Consider the following 5,594-nt stretch of genomic DNA (forward strand, 5'->3'; position numbering starts at 1 on the left):
CAGTAGTCCCAATTTACAATAGTTCCAGGCTTTAGCACAGTGAAGAGAACCCAAACAGAGACCACTGGTCTTGCTGAGTTGAAGAAACAGAGATTAGAGTTTGGCAAGGGCAAGTTAGCTTGCAGTTGAGGGGCAAATGCTAGAGAAGAATTTCATAGGTTGTTCTAGAGATCTGAAAAGTGGTCCCCTTCAGTTCTAGACAGAATATTTTTCTGCATATGCATGTAATGTATTCAATATTTGAGAAGGAAAAAATAGAAAGGAATAAACAGAACAATCCATAAAGCTTATACAGGGCCAAAAGTTCATCTTTCCACTAGCCAGAGTTGAAAGACCTGTTAATGCACGGTGCAATATGTATAGTTCTTAGAAGAATATTACTTCAGTAGTGGAATGACATTTGCTTCTCTGGACTACTATTAGAAAATTAAAAGTAAAATGCAAAAGGATTAAACTGAATTCAAATAATGTTAAGCACATTCATGAATAAAGAACAGCAATATTTAAAGAAATATGACAAAATCCAGAAAAAAAATCTATGAGGAAGGAAAATATAACTCATAACCAGGAGAAGTTATAGTCAAAAGAAATAGATCCAAAATAACAGACGTAAAGAAAACTGCAGACCAGCATATTATATTTTCCATATGTCAAAACAAATAGATAAAAGCATGGGCAGCAATCTAAATAGAACTTGTACAAATGGGAAATACATTATCTGAAATGAAAATTGCATTATATGAGATTAACAGCAGATTAGATACTGCAGAACAAAAGTTTAGTGGACTTAAAGACATAATAATGGTAACTATCCAAATGAAACAACAAGAGGAGTAAAAGGTAAATGAGGTCTCAGTGAGCTGCAGGACAACCTGAACTGGATGGATATACATGTAACTGGAGTTACAAGAGGAGAGGAAATCGAGACGAAAAAATATTTGAAGATACACAACGGCCAGAATTTTTTCCAAATTTGTTAAAAACCATTGACCCCGGGACCGAGATGCTCAACAAACTCCAAGCACAAGATACATGAAGAAAAGCACAACAAAATACACCATATCCAATTTGAATAAACACCAAAACAACAAAAAGATTTATAAACAATAGACTTAAAAGCATCCAGAAGGAAAAAATAAATATTAAATACACAAGAAGACATAGAAATGATAGCAGACTTGTCAGCAGGAAGCATGGAAGCCAGAACACACTGGAATGACATCTTTAACACAGTGAAAGAAGACATGAGTAAACCTAGATTTGTAAACCCAATAAAAACTCTGTCAAAAATAAAAGTGAAATATTTTATTATTTTTTTTCAGACATACAAATGGTGAGAGTATTCATGATTTACAAAACCAGTATTACAACAAACATTACAGGAAGTCTTGTCCTGTCCTTGAGGATTAAGGATAATGATATCAGATGGAAATTTAAATATATCATAATTAACCAAGTAAGCATGAATGTAAGTAAATAGACTATATGTTCTCTTCAGGAGAGGAATTAGGGTGGATATTGTGAGGTGTTTGTTTAGTGGGAAATGCCCTGATGACATGAGAAAGGGTTTGAATTGCAAACCATCTTAATACAGAGCCCTATAATCAATGAAATTCTGGGCAAGATATATAATTGTGTTCTTTTCTCCTGTGGACATGTTACAACTCACATATAAATCAAGTAGTCCTGAGTCCATATTGTCTTATCTATGGTTAATATCAGAATTGTTGCAAAGAGGAAGTCTGTATTGAGAGATAGATGGGTATACTCAGCTACCTTAAAGCTTCCTCTCTGTTCTGCTAATTTATGTCATGAAAATTCATAAATGATTTATGCTACTCAGCTTGTGTAGGAGAGGGGATCAATAGAACTATAGAACAAAATACAAGTGATGTAAACATTGGCAATATAACTAACAATCAAGAGATGGAGAGGAAGGGTAGTGAGAGACATTGTAGTGTAAGCTACATTCCTTACTTTTAATAGCAGAGCTTCATAATAATAAAGTTGGTAACTATAATAACTTATTTCTTCTGCAATGTTTTCACTTTTGTTATTTTTTGTTTTAATTTACAAGTCTATTTCATAGAATGATTACTTGATATGATGAGAACATGCTTCCTAGTATGTCAATAGCTCTTTGTTTCCTTCTTTTTTGTCTCATTTATCTAACTCATGTAAAATTATTTTAAATGAAATTATGTACCTAAGAAACTCACTTTAAATACATATGCATACATATAAACAGAAACATCCATCAATCTGTCTTTCCATCCCTTCTCCTGTCTTTCTATCTACATAGAAAACTATTTGCTTAGGTCTTTTTATTTTTTTTAGTCTCAAATATTTATTTTTTGTGGAGTCATAATTTATGTAAACATAATGCACAGATTTCATGCTTTGTAAAAAAATTTTTCTCCAACTTTGAGATATAATTGACATATAACATTGTGTAAGTTTAAGGTGTACAACCTGTCGATTGGATACATTTATATGTTGCAAAATGATTGGCACCACAGTGGTAGTGAATACCTTTATCCTGTCACATAATTATTGTCTCCTTTTCTGTGATGAGAACGTTTATGATCAAGTCTCTTAGCCACTTTGAAGTATACAATATGGTATTACAGTTCTGTATGGTTTGATGAATTTATACACCCAGGTAACTGCCATGCTATTAAGACAAGAAAGTTTTCATCATCCCAATAAGTTTTAGTGCCTCTGTCTGCTCAATTCCTTCTACCACATGGGCAGCAATTAATATGCTTTTTGCCACTACAGTATCTCCTCCTCTAGGAATTCATATCTTTTGTGTCTTTTTTCTTTCATTCAATATAATGTTGTTGAAATGCATCCATATCATGTATATCTCTTGTTCATTCCTTTTCATGGCTGAAAACTATTCCCTTGTATGCGAATCATTACAAATCATTACAACATGTGGCCTCCTGTATCTAGCTCCCCTCATGGACAAGTTGTTTGTGTAGATGAAGAGTAGAAAAAATTAGCATTGATGCTTGTGGAAAAAACTTGGGATTTCAAAAAGGGGTAGAGGCAGTATATGTTAGGGTCTTGGCAGCAGCCAAAATGAACTGTTTTGTGGCCAACAAAGTGGTCTGTGGGAGCCTTAAAATTGGGGCATAGGCTGAGCTGGAATGACTGCATTGGATGCTCTGTATAAACTAGGGATGCAGAGTGGGCACCATTAGGGGATCTGGGAGGTGTATCCGTATCTGTCTTGGAAGAGCTGGTCTTGACTCCTGCCTCAGCTAATTGCTGTTGGTGAGCTTCTTGTTGCTTTTACTGAATATGCTTGTATTTGGCTTTCTTGAGTTTTACTCTATGGTTCTTGAGCCAAACCTGTGCTGCTGTTGGATGTGTCTCCATTTATGAGGCCATTTCTTTCTGAAGGCTAGGGGTGGGGTATTAGTTCTTATTGAACAGAAGCTGCAAATCTTCCAATTGTTTCTCAGTGAACATGGTTTGTTTCCTTTGTGGATACTTCTGGTGCTTTCCTTTAGAAAGTTCCCCTGGGTCTGAAGTCCTGTAACCTAGATGTGTTCCTATGCTCTGGTCCAGTGACCTGGTTAGGTCTTATCAGTATTAACTATGGCTATTTTTGGATGTTGAAAGTTGAGGAAATTGTGTATATATTCATTTTTTAAATCTTTCTTTATTGCTTCATTTTTCAAGATAATTAGGATATATCATTTTTATTTGAAAACAATTTGTGGCTTAAATACTTAAAATTTATTCAAATTTTCTGTGTATAAACTGGGGCTTAAATTTAGAAAAACTTTGTATTTTTGACAATACAAATAATACAGATCGGGATATTTCTAAAGAACATTGATAACTCTTGATTTAATTTCTTTGATTTTAAAGATATTAAAGGAAATATATTGAACAGAAAAAGTAAACATCTCAATGACACACAAGTACATTTTTTAAAGTCAAAGGTTAGAAAACAATAAATTATCTAACAATAAAGTAATGGTTAAGCAAGTGATGAAACATTAACTGAATGGAACATAATCAAATCGTAATATTTATTAATTGTATAAACCAACATCAAAATGCTTGATATAATTTTAGAGAAAAACTAGGAAGTGAAATTTTATATACCAAATATTCACAACTATATAAACATGCCTGAATTACCACATGAGAACACATCAAAAGAGTCAGATTCTCAGGATGATTTGGGTTTTTTTTTTTTCATTTTTCTACTTTTAACTCTTCCATATTTTATAAATTTGCTCTCATGGCCATTTTTTTTAACTGTAAGAATGAATATAAACTATTTCAAAAATAAGTATGCAAGTAAATAATGAGGAATTGATAATATATTTCTTCAGTAAATATCTGCTGATCATTCATTTTATAAGTTGGCTTGTTATCTCTTTGGAAGGCAGAAGGATGGGGAATAGGGCAAGTCAATTTTGATAAAAAGGAGAAAGAGAAAGGAAACACTTTACAATCAGCCCTTTTACTCCTTCATGAAGTTTAGCTCTGCTCTCCTTGTGAACTTATTTAGCAGGCTTTAAGTAGATCCAGCCCAATCTTCAGAAACTCAGTATGACATTCTCCTTTGTCACTGGTGTCTTTGGCATGGTACACCTCTTACAGTATCTGGACTACAAACTCATTATGAGTCCCTGCTAAAACTGGGTTCCATCCCTGTCTCTTACTTTCTCATTTTTCTTCTTAGGAATCTGTATGACTTAACCAGACACAATACTCGTTGCTAACAGACCAGTCTGGTGCCTTCCACATTTGTGAGGTCTGGAGTATCCGTTTTCCCATTGCATTTCTTTCTATCAGTATCCACTCCTTCCTTATTTAAGACACTATTTCTGACCATTGTGGGACTATATCCTGCTGTCCTCTTGGATAATCTGTTCCATCGGGATGCAGGTATCTGTTCAAAATTGACATCTAATGAGGATGACGGAACTAACCAGCAAATGGTCAGTCAGATTCCAGGTAACTTAGAGTTCTTATAATTAATGAATCAGAGACCTGTAGCAATTAATAATGTTTAAACTAAAGTAAGTATGCAAAAGTCAGAATGTGTGTATGAGAGTGAGAGAGAGGATTTTTAACACCATAAGCACCAGTTGTGAGATTATGCAGCCCAGTGGTTTCCAACAGCCCTGTTGTAATAGATTAGTGGGTCATAATCAGTTGGTAAGGTGTTGCATTTAATGTGATCCTACGTGATATAATTTTGCATTAATTAGAGCAAGTAATTAAAGCATATTTTTGTTGTTTTCATTCTCGTGAATCCCACTGTGGTCCCTTATCTCGTAGAGAATTAGGAAAGTTTTCAGTCCCAGAATTTCAGCAATCAAGAGTAGTATGTTATGGTGAGCATGTGAATGGCTTTGATTAGGAGAGTTGCTGATACATTAACGTTGAGAACTGCAGATCTAGACAAAACTTCTTTTTCTACTGAGGATAAAAGGAACTCTCTGAAAGGGAAAGCGACTTTTCCAATGTCACAAAGCAAGTTAATTTAGGGTTTTTTTTTTCTCCCAGCTCTTTGAATTCTCTCTACTCCACCTTCACACACAGATTATTGGGATTTGATA

General features: G+C 34.2%; 1 pseudogene; it reads right to left on the reverse strand.

Moving 5' to 3' along the window:
- Positions 1 to 2,964: 2,964 nt before the first annotated feature.
- On the reverse strand, positions 2,965 to 4,864 carry LOC100064525 (divergent paired-related homeobox-like; annotated as a pseudogene).
- Between the last annotated feature and the right edge of the window lie 730 nt (positions 4,865 to 5,594).

Source organism: Equus caballus, chromosome 3 (assembly GCF_041296265.1).
Source record: "Equus caballus isolate H_3958 breed thoroughbred chromosome 3, TB-T2T, whole genome shotgun sequence".
Lineage (NCBI taxonomy): Eukaryota > Metazoa > Chordata > Mammalia > Perissodactyla > Equidae > Equus > Equus caballus.